Raw genomic sequence first — 15805 nt, 5'->3', positions numbered from 1 at the left:
CATTTGGCCTGGGATGCTAGGGGCCCAGGAGGCAGCAACCAGGTTCTGTGCTTAAGGCTGGTACAGACTTAGCTTTTGATGGCCTCTCACTTTCCACGGTCTTGGTCTCTGTTGCATCTCCCCAGTGCTTGTGCAATCTAATTTCTTAGTACCTCCTACTTTCTGCTCCTGGATGCTCTACAGAGCTCTTGACTGCCTTTGTGCTGAAGCCGAGTGGGCCTGGTGCTAAAAGTCTCAGAAGCTTTTGCACTTTTTGCACAAACCAGCTTAGCCCACTTTACTTATAGTAAGGACCATAAGTAGGCAGTAAATGACCACTCAGAGCTCTAAGGAGCTTGCTCATCAGGTAAATGTGTGTCTTTGTCTTGGGTCTATTACTGCAATGAAAAGCCATGACCAAAAAGCAAGTTGGGGAGGAAAGGTTTTGTTTGGGTTTTTTTGTGGTTTTGTTTTTTCTTTTTTCTTCCAAGACAGGGTTTCTTGGTGTAGCTTTGGCTGTCTTGGAACTCTGCTGACCTTGAACTCAGAGATCCATCAATCTCTGCCTCCAAATGCAGAGGCCACGGAGAGGTGCTGCTTACTGACTTGCTTCTCCTGGCTTGCTTAGCCTGCTTTCTTTTCTTTTCCTTTCTTTTTGTTTTTAGATATTTTCAGTTCTTCAATTTTTATTATCAGGAGTAACTGAAATAAAAAGCATAGTTGAGTTGCAACATTATTGTCATTATGGAAATGGCTTTAAGAGAGAACTGGTCAGATGAGTATTATTGCTTCCCACTTTTCAATTGGTCAGTAGTTGCCACAGATAAACAGACAAGCCCAGAGAATCTGTCCAGAATGTTCAAGGTGTGGTGAAATCAAGAAGTGCACATAATTACATCCTAGGTGTTCTCCCGAGGACAGGCTTGTTGGGTAATATACTATATCAGTATGCTTTCTTATAGAACCAGGACCACCAGCCCAGGGATGACACCACCAACAGTGGGCTGGGCCCTCCCCAGTCAATCACAATTTAAGAAAATGCCCTGAAGCTGGATCTCATGGAGACACTTCCTTAGCTGAGGCTCTCTCCTCTCTGATGACTCCAGCTTGTGTTGACACAAAACCAGCCAGGACAGTGTGCTTGCATTGTGTTGTGGCTAGCTTTATTCTATGGCTAGAATCTGCCGGGAGAGAAAGTCTCCAAGAAGGACTGTGTGATATGTTGGGAAGACCCACGCAAAACCTTCCCATAATAGATCTTGGTCTTTCTCAGGCTGCTGCTACTGTCGGTAGGTCAGTTAGAACACACGTAGAAGCCATCTACCGGGTAGAAGCAATCCCAGGGCAAACTGTGACCCTGCTACTCTCCTATGGCTTCTTCATCTCCTGATCATTTCTTCCCCCACCAACCACTCTTTCACTCAGAATCCAGCTTTTTTTCCTCCCAAGACAGGGTCTCTCTGTGTAGCCCTGGCAGTCCTGGACTCGCTTTGTAGACCAGGCTGGCCTCGAGCTCATGCAATTCGCCTGCCTCTGCCTCCCAAGTGCTGGCATCAAAGGCGAGCACCACCACGCCTGGCTGAATCCAGTTTTTTTTAAATTCCCATGTCAGCACCCTATGGCACACAAATGCTTATCATGATTTGGTCACCTGTGATTTGACCGAACTCCAAGAGCTGGCAGGGTGGTCAGCCTATTTTGCACCTCTGTTGACAAGCCATCAGGAAAACACCAGGCCTGCATTTGGTCTGAATCTACGTTTATTGGACAAATGACCATTTTTTTTTTCTTGTAAAAGATTCAAGTAATGTGTATTTGACTCATATTTAGTGGTTACTTGTATGTCCATCTGTTTTAAGCATTGCAGTTGCAACATTTAACAACAGAAAACCATATCAAAATAACCTCTGTGTTTTATGGAGAAAGACAGAGTGACAGAGTATTTTACAAGCAAACATTCCATGTAAGTGTCACATTTACATGGGAGACATGGCAGCGAGGAAGGAGGAGGCGACTTGGAAAAGTCTCACTCAGAATGTGGAGTTTGAAAGAGTAGGTAAACAAAACATGTGGCTAAAGGCATTGCAGGCTGAGAGAACAGTTGTGGTCAAGGCCCCAAGGCTGCAGTGTGGGTGGTGATCTTGCAGAAAAAGAGAGAGGTGCTCAAGTGATGCACAGGAAGGAGACGATGCCAGAGGTGTGTGGGGAGTGGGTTGCTGCTTTAAAAGAGATGGAACACCCTCAGTGGGTTTTGTAGGTGAATTACATCACTCACACTTTAAAAGGCCATCTGCCAACATGGAAAGGAGTTGCATGGGTTTTGGCAGCAGATTGAGTAGGGAAGGAAGGAAGAAGCTGAAAGACTTGAAGTAATACAGGTACAAGATGGAGGAGGCATAAAAATGATCTATGTCAGATCTATCTGAAGATAGGATCAACTGCAAACTCACTTTGCTGTTTATTGGATGTAAGAAATGAGAAAATGGGGGCTGGAGAGATGGCCCAGTGGTTAAGAGCACTGACTGCTCTTCCAGAGGTCCTGAGTTCAATTCCTGGCAACTACATGGTGGTTCACAGCCATCTATAATGTGATATGATGCCCTCTTCTGGGATGCAGGTGTACATGTGTACGTGTATACATAATCAATCAATCAATCAATCAATCAATCTTTGCTGGACAGTGATGGTGCACACCTTTAATCCCAGCACTTGGGAGGCAGAGGCAGGTCAGTTGCTGTGAGTTTGAGGCCAGCCTGATCTACAAAGAAAGTTCAGGACAGTCAAGGCTACACTGAGAAGCTGTCTCAAAAAACCAAAAACAAAGAAAAGAAAAAAAAAAAGAAAAAGAAAAAGAAAGAAATGAGGAAACGAAGCTGCTATGATATCATCGCTTTTGTTTGAGCAAATGAAAAGATGGAGTTGTTATTGCTTGAGGTGGGGAAGCCAGGGAGGGACAGATTTTAGGAAGAAAGAATACAAGCTTGGATTTGGAAAATTGAAAACATAGATTGGTCATCTAAGTGGAGGCTTTGAAAAGGCAAAGACAACTTGAGTTTGGAGTTCAGGAATGAGTTCCGGACTGGAGGCAAACGTTTGGAAGTTGTCAACAAAGAGAGGTAATGAAGCCTCAGGTTTGAGGTCTAGAGTACTCTGCTGTCACAGGAGCTGCCAGAAGACTGAGCTGGAAGCTGGACCTGGTGTCTCAGTTATGCAATTCCAGGTGATCTGTTGGCTGAGTGAGGTAGGAGGATCACAAGTTCAAAGCCTGCCTGGGCACCTTGTCCGGACCATTTCAAAATAGTAGGTAAGGGGGCTTGAGAAATGGTTAACAGGGCCAGAGTTTGGTTTCTGGCACCCACTTCAAGTAGGTTACAAATGCCTGCAACTCTGGCTCTAGTTCCACAGGATCCAAACCCACACACATATACACATTATTCAAAATAAATTTTAAAAAATTCAAATAACAGTTAAGAAAAGAGAGCTGGGGATATAATGTGCTTGTAAGGTAGGAGGATCTAGATTCAATACTAAGTACCAGTCAGAGGGAACAAAGAGGCAGACAGGGAGAAGGAGGAGGAGAGAGAGGGGAGGGGGGGCAGTAAGCAGATCTACTGGAAGCCGGAAGGGTATGCTGCTTAGTGTTAACCAAGATGGAAACTGAATGAATGCTGACTTTCATATTTCACATCTGGAGGTCATTTTGAGATTGATCATATCACCAGTAGGGAACACCTACTTTTTTTAGGCACCAATTTTGGTTCTATGCCTCTCAAATGTGGGGGTCACAAAGGAAGCTCTGTGAATGCCCTATGGTAACACACTACAGCTTGAGGAGCAGAGTCATATACCCACCCCGACTCTCCACTAAGGACTAGGGCATGTAGCAGAGCTTCTAACACAGACTTCCCTCAAAACATTCTTCACAAATCTCATTTAGGAGTCTTCTTTGCAGCCTGGAGAGGTTAAGAGCACCTGCTGCTCTTCCAAAGATCCTGAGTTCAATTCCCAGCAACCACATGGTGGCTCACAACCATTTATAATGAGATCTGGTGTCCTAATCTGGCCTGCAGGTATTCATGATGACAGAGCATATTCTACATAATCAATAAATAGATCTTTTAAAAAGGCCCCTAAAGGGCTGGTGTGATGGTACGTGCCTTTAACTCCAGCATTTGGGAGGCAGAGGTGGCCAGAGTTTTATGAGTTGGAGGCCAATTTAGTCTACACAGAGGGTTTCAAGTCAGCCAGAGCTACATATTAAGATCTTGTCTCAAAAAACCGAGAGAGAGAGAGAGAGAGAGAGAGAGAGAGAGAGAGAGAGAGTAGAGAGGAGGAGAGGAAAGAAAGTCGGGGTGAGGGGGTGGGGTGGGGGCAGAGGGGGTGGGCGCATCCCTGACCTGTACTTAATGTGGTGAGGAGTTCTGAGGCCTGTGGAATGGCTGCCAGATTTCTCATCCCCCAACTTTGGTACTGCATCACTGCATCTCTGCTCTGTGGTGGGCCTTGATTCACCAGGAGAGCCAGTGTGAGGCATTCCCCAGGGACTGTGATTGCCTAGCCTGGGCATGTGACAGGCACTGGCTCATCAGAAAGGAAGGACAAAACTTCCCTGTCTGTGTCACCAGAGGTAAAGCAGGAGCTCCATGTCCCCTTTCTGCTCACAAAGCTGAGGACCACAATGGAACTGGCCCTTGGATGACTCTGATGCTGTACATAAGGGAATGGTGACCCCAAAGGAGCATGAATGCTGTGAACACCCTTGAATCCGCCCAGCCTGCAGGCAGGCTCTGGACTTACCACTTATTGCTTCACTGTCTGAGAAGCTCTACTGTCTGTTCTAAGAGCAATGGGGTTGTTTCACGGCCACTCTGCAGCTCCATCTCCAAAGTCAGGCTAATTTCAGCATCTAGCCCTTTCTGCTTTGTTCCCTCCTAGCTTTCTCTTGTGCCTGTGACTCTGCTCTCTCTGTGTTGCTGTTATCTTGTGCTTTTCAGCACAACTGTTCCAAATGTCCTCATTTTTCCTCACAGTGTTCTGACTGGGTTACTTGATCTCAGATTTCAATTCACTCCATATGTCCAACTGAAGAAAGGAGGAAGTTTCTGGAACTCAACTTTGTCATGCATCTAAACTATTTCATGGTCTGATGTTTCGCTTATACCTTGCCTCTTCCTCTCTTCAAATGAGTGGTTTAACCTTTCAGTAAATTCCTTAGATGAATTTGTAAGAATTTCTGGGAATTTCCATGTAGGCCAAGACAAAAAGGACTTTCGTCTAGGAGGCTACAAAGAAATCCGTGGCTGTGACATTGTGCTGGCTTTCTGAACTATTTAAAGTCATGTATGTTATCTTTTCCGTTCTTACCTCTTATGCATAAATAATTGTTTTTAGAAACTTTCTTATCTGCAGACATAATTCAGTTAAATCAAAAGTAAATTTTTAAAAGTTCATTTATGGCACCATCTTAAGAATGTTATGAACAAACCCTATGGCTTGTGTCAATTGTCTTTTCCACCACCATTGAGTTCTTGCAGGAATAGGAAAAGACAAGATCGTGATCGTAAAAGTGGCTTACTTGTATGTTCCTGGCAGCCCAGGCTGAGAAATTGACATGGATTATAATTCTGCATAAAGATCATATGGTTACTTTCCCTTTTCTTCTTCTTCTTGTTTGATATGTATGTCTCTCTCTCTCTCCCCCTCTCTCTCTATATATATATACATGTGCATGAGTGTGCACTTGAATGTGTGTATACCTATGTGTGGAGGCCATGTTGGATTTCCTCCTCTATCACTCTCTGTGCTGGATAGTTTTCTGTCAACTTGACACAAGCTGAAATCCTCTGAGAGGTGAGATCCTCAATGATGAAAATGCCTCCATCAGGCTCTCAGGGGGATATATGCATGCATCTCCCAGGGAAGGGGAAATAGAAGAGACTGTGGGGATGCACTGTGGGTGGGAGTGGGAACAGGAAAGATCAGGTAGAGGCTTTGGGATGGAGGAAGAGAGTATGAGGAGAGATGACTGGAATTAGAGGGCATTTGGTGGGTGATATGAAAACAAAGTGCAAAGTGCAATAGGTGACCCTAGTGAGGACTCCTAGTGATGGAGGATGTGGAGCCTGAAATGGCCGTCTTCTGTAATCAGGCAAATTCCAATGGTGGGACCAGGGCACCATCCATGCATAGAACCTTCAACTTACAATCTGTCCTGCCTGAAAGATGTGTTGGGACAATGGTGGCCCAGAACTTGAGGGAGTAACTAACCAATGACTGGTCCAACTTGAGGCCCCTACCATGAGAAGGAGCCCATGCCAGACAGGAACCAGAGGCTGGATAGCCTAGAGACCTAGTATAGAAAAAAAAATCAATAAAAAATTCCTAATGATATTCTACTATACTCATAGGTAGGCACCTAGTCTAGTTGTCATCAGAAGGGCTTCTTCCAGCCACTGATGGAGCAGATACAGAGACCCATAGCCAAATGTAAGCCGAGAAAGAGCCAAAATTGGAGACCTTGATTGGCTCCTTCCCTTCAGAGCTTGGGGAATCCAGCAGAAGAGGCAGGAAAGGGACTGTAGAAACCAGAGTGGTTGAGAACACCAGATGAACTCAGCCCACAGAACCAACTAATCAGGCCTCACTGGGGCTCACAGAGACTGAAGTGGCAATCCTAGAGATTGCATGGGTCTGTGTTATGTTATCTGCGTATATGTTATGGTTGTTAGCTTGGTGCTTTTGTGGGACTCCTAACAGTGGGAGTGGGGGTGCCTCTGAGTCACCTTGTCTTGGGACTATTTTCCTCATACTGGGTTGCCTTACTCAGCCCTGATATGAGGGTTTGTACCTGGTCTTATTCTATCTTGTTATGCCATATTTGGTTGATATTGCTGGGAGGCCTGCTCTCTGAAAGGAGCATACAAGAGCCCTACAGAACGCCAAATAGGCTAGACCGGAAAAGAACTTCCTCGCACCCATAATAATCAAAACACTAAATCTGCAGAACAAAGAAAATGTATTAAAAGCACCAAGGGAAAAAGGCCAAGTAACATGTAAAGTCAGACCCATCAGAATTACTCCTGACTTTTCAACAGAGATAATGAAAGCCAGAAGGGCTTGGACTAAGGTCATCCAGACATTAAGAGACCACATATGTCAACCCAAACTACTATATCCAGACTATTATAAATCACCATAGATGGAGAAAACAAGCACTCTGCACTCTTCTGAGTACTGGAGCCCCTGTGGAACAAAGGATCAACACAGTGGAAACTATACAGCATTTTGGCCTCCAAGTCACTGTTCTATTATGTGGCTGATTCCTCTGAGGGGAACAAGTAGTCAGAGGGACCCTACTAAATCCTGGATCCTAGGAGGCAGAGCTTAGATGAATCTAGCTCCAGAAGGACAGTGTCTGACAATCCAGTAAATGAAGCAGCTTCCTTCCACAGGTACTCACTCTCATAACTGCCATATTGGAAATCCCAACCCCCCTCAGCAGATGCCTAAAGAAGAGAGTAAGAAGACAAACAACAGAAACCAGGACAACATGGCTCCACCAGAAAGCCCAGACAACCACAGATACTCCCATGCAGCTGAATCTCAGGAAAATGACCTTAAAGCTATGCTTATGCAGTTACTTGAGAATTATAAAGAGGAAATGAATAGATCCTTCCAAGAATTACAGGAAAATACAAACAAACTAATAGAGGCCATCGAGGAGAAACAGGAAATCACAAACAGGTGAAGGAAATGAATAAAGCTGTTCAAGACCTGAAAACGCAATTAGAAACAATTTTTAAAAACACACACTGAGAAAACCCACCAAATGTAACAATTAGAGAAAAATTCAGGAACCAAACAGATACGTATAACTAACAGAATTCAACAGATGGAAGAGAGAATTTCAGGGGCTGAAGATACAATAGAAGAAATTGATACATCTCTCATAGAAAATATTAAACCAGAAAAAATTCATGATGCAAACCATCCAAGAAACCAAAGATACCATGAGAAGGCCCAACCTCATGATTATAGGGGTAGATGAAAAGGAAAGCAAGATATTTCATGACAAAACCAATTTTAAACAATATCTAAATACCAACCCAGCTCTACAGAAGATAGTGTAAGGAAAACTCCAACACAACTACACCCAGGAAAACACAATATATAGATAATATCACAACAGCAAAACCAAAACAGGCACAGCCACACTCAATCACCACCAACTCCACAATAAAAGAATCCAACAATCGTTAGTCACTAATATCTTTCAGCATCAATGGCCTTAACTTTCCAGTAAAAAGACACAGACTAACGAAATGGATGCAGAAACAAGACCCAACCTTCTTCTGTATTCAAGAAACACACCTCAGCAACAAAGATAGACATTACCTGAGATTAAAGGTCTGGAAAAAGATTTTCCAAGCAAATGGACCCAGGAAGCAAGCAGGAGTAGTCACTCTAATATCTGATAAAGTAGACTTTCAATTAAATTTGATCAAGAAAGATGGAGAAGGATGCTTTGTCCTCATCAAAGGAAAAATCTACCATGAGGACATTATAATCCTGAATATCTATGCCCCAAATACTAGGCCACCTGTATTTGTAAAAGAAACACTTTTAAAGCTTAAACTCCACATCGATCCCAACACAATAATAATGAGAGACCTTAATACCCAACTCTTACCAATGGGCAGATCTTCAAGGCAAAAACTAAATAGAGAAATAATCAAGTTAACGGAGGTCATGGCTCAAATAGACCTGACAGACATCCACAGAACTTTTCACCTAAACACAAAAGCATATACCTTCTTCTCCGCACCACATGAAACCTTCTTCAAAATCAGCGATGTCCTTGGTCACAAAGCAAGCCTCAACAGATTTAAAAAAACAACAACAACAAAAACCAAAAAACTGAAATAATTCCCTGTATTTTATCATACCACTGTGGTCTAAAGCTGAACATTATCAACAATAGAATTAACAAAAAACCTATAAACACATGGAAACTGAACAATGTTTTAGTCAATGACAGTTAGGTCAGGGATGAGATAAAGAAAGACAGTAAAGCCGGGTGTAGTGGCTCACGCCTTTAATCCCAGCACTCAGGAGGCAGAGGCAGGCAGATCGCTGTGAGTTCAAGGCCAGCCTGGTCTACAAAGTGCCAGGATGGCCAAGGCTACACAGAGAAACCCTGTCTTGAAAAATCAAAAAACAAAACAAAACAAAACAAAAAAACCAAAAAAACCAACCCCCTCAAAAAAAAAAAAAAAAAAAAAAAAAAAAAAAAGACAGTAAAGACTTCCTAGAATTAAATGAAAATGAAAGCACAACATATCTAAACCTTTGGGATACAATGAAAACAGTGCTAAAAGGAAAGTTCATAGCACTAAGTGTCTTCATAAAGAAATCGGAGACATCACATACAAGCAACTTAATGGAATACCCGAAAACCCTAGGAAAAAAAGAATCAGACACATCCAACATGAGTAGACTGCTGGAAATAATCAAACTGACGGCTAAAATCAATAAATTAGAGTGTTTCTACAGTGTAGTAGTGGTCATCACACTTGCCTGACACGTAAGAGGTCTCTGGTTCGGAACCGGGTGGAAACAGTTGCTGGGCTGAAGAGATGGCTCAGAGGTTAAGAGCACTGTCTGATCTTCCAGAGGCCCTGAATTCAATTCCCAGCAATCATATGGTGTCTTACAACCATCTATAATGTGATCTGATGCCCTCTTCTAGTGTGCAGGTGGACATGCAGGCAGAACACTGTATACATAATAAATAAAAAAAAATAAATTAGAAACATAGAAAACAATTCAAAGAATCAACTAAACCAAGAGCTGGTTCTTTGAGAAAATCAATAAGATAGACAAACCTTTAGCCAAGCTAAAAGGCAAAGGGAGAGTATCCAAATTAACAAAATCAGAAATGAAAAGGGAGACATAATGACAGATACTGAGGAAATCCAAAGAATCACTAGGTTTTACTTCAAAAGGTTTTATGCCACAAAACTTGAAAATCTAAATGATATGCACAATTTCTTGATAAATTCCACTTACCAAAGTTGAATCAAGATCAAGCAAACAAATTAAATAGTCCTATAACCCCTAAGGAAATAGAAGCAGTCATCAAAAGTCTCCAAACCAAAAAAAGCCCAGGGTCAGATGGATTCAGCCCAGAATTCTACCAAACATTCAAAGAAGAACTAATACCAATACTCCTCAAACTATTCCACAAAATAGAAACAGAAGGAACTCTACCAAACTCATTCTATGAAGCCACAGTCACCTTAATACCTAAGTCACACAGAGACCCACCAAAGAAAGAAAATTTCAGACCAATATCCCTTATGAACATAGATGCAAAAATACTTGATAAAATACTGTCAAACAGAATCCAAGAACACATAAAAAATCTCATCCACCATGATCAAGTAAGCTTCATCCCAGGCATGCAGGGGTGGTTCAATCTATGGAAATCCACTAATATAATCAACCATATAAACAAAACGAAGGGAAAAACCATATAATAATCTCTTTAGATGCTGAAAAGTATTTGACAAAACCAAACACCCTTTCCTGTTAAAAGTCTTAGGGAGATTGGGGATACAAGGCATATACAGGAACATAGTAAAGGCAATATATAGCAATCCTATAGCCAAAATCAAACTAAATAGAGAGAAACTTAAATCAATTCCACTGAAATCAGGGACATGACAAGGCTGTTCATCCTCTCTGTTTCTCTTCAATATAATACTTGAAGTCCTAGCTAAAGCAATAGGACAGCTAAAGGAGATCATGGGGATACAAATAGGAAAGGAAGAAGTTAAAGTTTTACTATTCACAGATGATATGATAATATACATCAGTGACCCCAAAAATTCTATCAAAGAACTCCTACAGCTGCTGAACACTTTCAGCAAAGTGGTGGGATACAAAATTTACTTGAAAAAGTCAGTAGCCCTCCTGTATACTAGTGACAAATGGGCTGAGAAAGAAATTAGGGACCTACACCCTTCACAGTAGCCACAAATAATATAAAGCATCTTGCTATAACTCTAACCAAACAAGTTAAAGAGTTATATGAAAAAAAACTTCAAGTCTCTGCAGAAGGAAATTCAAGAAGATTTCAGAAAATGGAAAGATCTCCCATGTTCATGGATTGGGAGAATCAACATAGTTAAAATGGCCATCTTACCAAAAACAATCTACAGATTCAATGCAATCTCTATCAAAATACCTACACAGTATTTTTCAGAACTGGAAAGATAAATTCTACTTCATATGGAAAAACAAAATACCCAGAGTGGCTAAAACAATCCTGTACAATAAAAGATCTTCCAGAGGAATCTCCATCCCTGATCTCAAGTTGTACTATAGAGCAATAGTAATAAAAATGTCATGGTACTGGCATAGAAATAGGCAAGTTAACCAATGGAATTGAATTGAAGACCCAGAAATAAATCTACACACTTATGGGTTATTTGAGTTTTTCACAAAAAAGCCAAAACAATACAATGGAAAAAAGACTGCATCTTCAATAAATGGTGCTGGTCTAGCTGGAGGTCTACTTGTGAAAAAATGCACATAGATCTATAATTATCAGACTGTACAAAACTAAAGTCCAAGTGGATTAAAGATCTCAACATCAAACCAGATTCACTAAATCTGTTAGAAGAAAAAGTGGGAAAGAGCCTAGAACTCATTGGCACAGGAGACAATTTCCTGAACAAAAGAGCAACAATTAATAAATGGGACCTCGTGAAACAGAAAAGCTTCAGTAAGGCAAAGGACACTGTCAATAGAACAAAGTGACAGCCTACAGATTGGGAAAAGGTCTTTACCAAGCCTACATCTGACAAAGGGCTACTATCTAAAATATAAAAAGAACTCAAGAAATTAAACACCACCAAACCAAATAATCCTATTAAAAATGGGGTACAGAGCTAAACAGAGAATTTTCAACAGAGGAATATAGAATGGCTGACAGACACTTAAAGAAATGCTTAATGTCCATAGTCATCAGGGATATGCAAATCCAAATGACTCTGAGATTCCATATCACACTTATCAGAATGGCTAAGATCAAAAACTCAAGAGACAGAACATGCTGGCAAGGATGTGGAGAAAGAGGAACACTCCTCCATTGTTGGTGAGAGTACAAACTTGTACAACTACTTTGGAAATCAATCTGAGGCTTTCTCAGAAAATTGGGAATAGTGCCACATCAGGACCAAGCCATACCACTCTTGGGCATATACCCAAAAGATGCTCCACCATACAACAAGGACATTTGCTCAACTATGTTCATAGCAGCCTCATTCATAATAGCCAGAATCTAGAAACAACCTAGATGTCCTTCAACTGAAGAATGGATATAGAAACTGTGGTACATTTACACAATGGAATACTATTCAGCTGTTAAAAACAAGGAAATCTTGAAATTTGCAGGCAAATGGACGGAACTAGAAATGATCATCCTAAATGAGGTAACCCAGACCCAGAAAGATTCACATGGTATATATTCACTTACAAGTGGGTGTTAACCAACATAGATGTTCTCTGAGAGACTCCATCCAGTAGGGGATCAAAGGGGACAGATAATGGGTCTAGAAGCTGGACTCTGGGCAGAATGCTGAGAGTTGTAGGGAAGAGTGGGGGCATGGAAGGCCAAGGAGGGAGCAAGAGCTCCACAGGGAGACCATCAAGGCTTGTGGATCGGGGCACAACGAGGTTCTGCACAAACTGAAGGACAATGCATGCAGAGAACCAAGACCCGCTTTTCTGATGTAGCCAATGAACTGCTGATTCTCTGCATCAGGGGAAGTGGGGGGGGGACTGCTGATGAAACTCTGACATACACTCAGTGCCCACTATTTGGTCACTGCTCCTTGGCAAGACTGACTAGTGGGCAAACAGTGGAAGGGGATGTGTACTATCCTGATGAGACGTAATAGGCTGTTCCCAGAGTTCTAGGGAGGGCAATAAGCAGAAGAGGGAGGGAGGGTGGCAATGGGAAGATAAGAGGGAGGGGATAACAATTGGGAGGTAAGGCAAATAAATTATAATAAATAAAATATACATTTAAAAAGTCCAGCCTGAGGAGGGGGTTGTGGCAGAGAATGATGTATCAACCAAGGACCATGCATGGTGAGGACCTAGACACTCTGCTCAATGGCAGTACATAGGCAGCACAGTCTCCTCATGGGTCCCACAATATGGGGAGTAGGGACTACTTCTGACATGACCTCTGGTCTCCCAATGTGGATCACTTCCCCCTGGCTGGGTGGTCTGGCCAGGTCACAGAGGAAGAGGATTCGGGTAGTACAGATGAGACTTGATGAGCTGAGATCAGATATTAAGGGAGCCCCCCCCCCCTTTCTGAGGGCTTTGGGAGGGAAGGAGAGAGAGGAGGGAGGGAGAATGGGATCAAGAGATGATGAGGGAGGGGACTACAATCGGGATGTAAAGAATTAAAACTGCAGAACAAGCAGGTAATTTATATTCCTAATCCCATGGAATCCCTGTGATTTAAGATTAGATGCCATTCTTTGTATGGCATGAATGAAGATTTACAGATGTCTTTATTCTGCTCATACAAAGAGCAGAGAACCAGCCTTAATTGTTCTGTGTACCCTGCACACCTCATACGCTTATAATTTAGGACTGTATAATGTGTGTGAGAAATTATATGTTTTCAGAACAGAAGAACCAGACTTTGAAGCTGGATCAGACCTAACACGATTTATTCCTTTCAGCATACTGGATGCTGACATCCTGCATCCTTCATGTTCCAGCCCCAGTGCCCCAAGTTGCTATTCTCCATCAGAACAGGACCGCTCCCAAGACAGCTTTGAAGAAAGCTTCCATTCCTAATTGGTCCAGCATTTCAGGACTGTCCCACACAGGACTCTTATTAAGCCTGGAATTTCTCAACATTTAGAAACTGAACCACAAATGCTATTCCTGGCTTGTTTCACCATTTCCCCAATTTTATTTGGGCCCCTACTAGGTATTATTAGTCCCCAATCAGCTGGAGGAAACCCTAAGAGAACGACACCCCATTTCCCTTAAGTGAGGTTGGGTAGGTTTTTGGTTGCTTTCTTGGGCTATAGATGTTTATTTTCATTAAGAATTGGCTATAAGTTACTATTGGTTTTATCCAGAGAGAAAAAGAGGCTGTACTCAGGGATGTCTCTATTTTCCTTTATCTTTCTTAGGTTTGGAGGTAGGGACTGAGAAGAAAGAAGGGGGAATATAGAAATATATAGCAATGATAGGACAAAAAGTAGATTATTGAGTTGACTTTCAACTTAAGGCCTTAACTGTGCTCACAAGGTTATTTTTAATTCATTGGTATAGAAATTTGTATATTGATGCAAATAAGTTTAATTTTGATAATTGGTATAGAATTCAAATGTGAGATTATTCTTTGCACACATTATATATATTTCTACCCTAATATGAGGTATTGTACCCATACCACTCAAGTAAAACACAATATCTTGAAAGTGCTATTGCAAGCTGTTTAGGATAAGTAAGTTATACAAGTTAATTGTCAATTGATCAAATCATGGTCATGTCAATTACTAGTCTATTTATATCACAAGAATATACATTCTAGGTGTAACAGATAGATATGATTCTATAGACAGTTAAAATAATTAGATAAGGTCTTCAAAAACCTCAGAGTCCTACAGAATATGGCATTTAAAGATGTTTTTATTGTTTTAAGGATTCTTTGACAATAAGACAGGTTAACTCCTGGCAACACCCAGCCTACCTCAAAAAAGATGATGAACATCAAAGAACCTCCTAATGGAGATGGCTTCAAATGTGGCAAACAATGGGGAAAAGGTCCTCATTTCGGCTACAGACGGAACTCTGCCTAAAAACAGGCAAGCTTGGATGCAGGCAGAGTCGATGTAGGCCAAACTCTGCCAAGACAGGGTAAGCAAATCCTCAATAGTTCCTGCCTCACAATTATGTATGTCGGATATACTGGGCCAGAAGGCTGAAGAGAATTATGTGTGAATGCTCAGGCAGTAAACTTTCTCTGTCATATTTTTCAATTTGGAAGCTGCTAACCTGCCTGCACTTCCTGTTTACTCAGGTAATTAATTTTATTCCTTCTCAAGTCTCTGGTGGGGCTGAAAACCAAATAGGTTAGTTTCACAATTGGGCTTAGTTGCTTAGGGCTTAAGATGTTTCTAGGTCTAGATAGATGTTTTAAGTTGATAGAGATGAAATATGATAGATATTGATTTCCAAGATAGAAAAATGTTTTCTTCAAGGTTGCCAAATACAAATAACCAGAACACTAATATAATTCCTGATTGTTTTGCGGTTCTTCTTCCTCTATGTAGTTTATTTTATATATTTATAACAATATAAATGTATATGCAAAAATAAATATTAATTAAAAAATAGTTCATTTTGTCCCATAGTTTGAGGGTACCGACTTCCAGTGTTGGGAATGGTATGGCAGCACGAACTTGAAGGTAGCTGGGCACTTTATATTCAAAGTTAGGAAGCAAGGGAGAGGAACGGTGCTGCTCAGATCTGTTTATTCAGTCCAGAACTCCAGTTCATATATGATGTGGCCCACATTTAGGGTATGCTATAACCTGCTTCAAACCATAGCTCTTCTTTTAAGACCTGCTTTCAGCTTTTACACAACAGAAACCATTTTGTTTTTTAAGTTTCCATTTTGATCATAAGGTAAAACTAAGTTCATGTTCTCAGCCTCTGCCTCCCTGGGAGCTTGAATAGCCTCTTACTTACAATTCAATACTTGGTGAATGGTCTGCTGGAATTA

Source organism: Acomys russatus, chromosome 2, assembly GCF_903995435.1.
Source record: "Acomys russatus chromosome 2, mAcoRus1.1, whole genome shotgun sequence".
NCBI classification, from domain to species: Eukaryota; Metazoa; Chordata; class Mammalia; order Rodentia; family Muridae; genus Acomys; species Acomys russatus.
The sequence above is the reverse complement of the archived record's forward strand: the minus strand, read 5'-3'. Positions refer to the sequence as shown.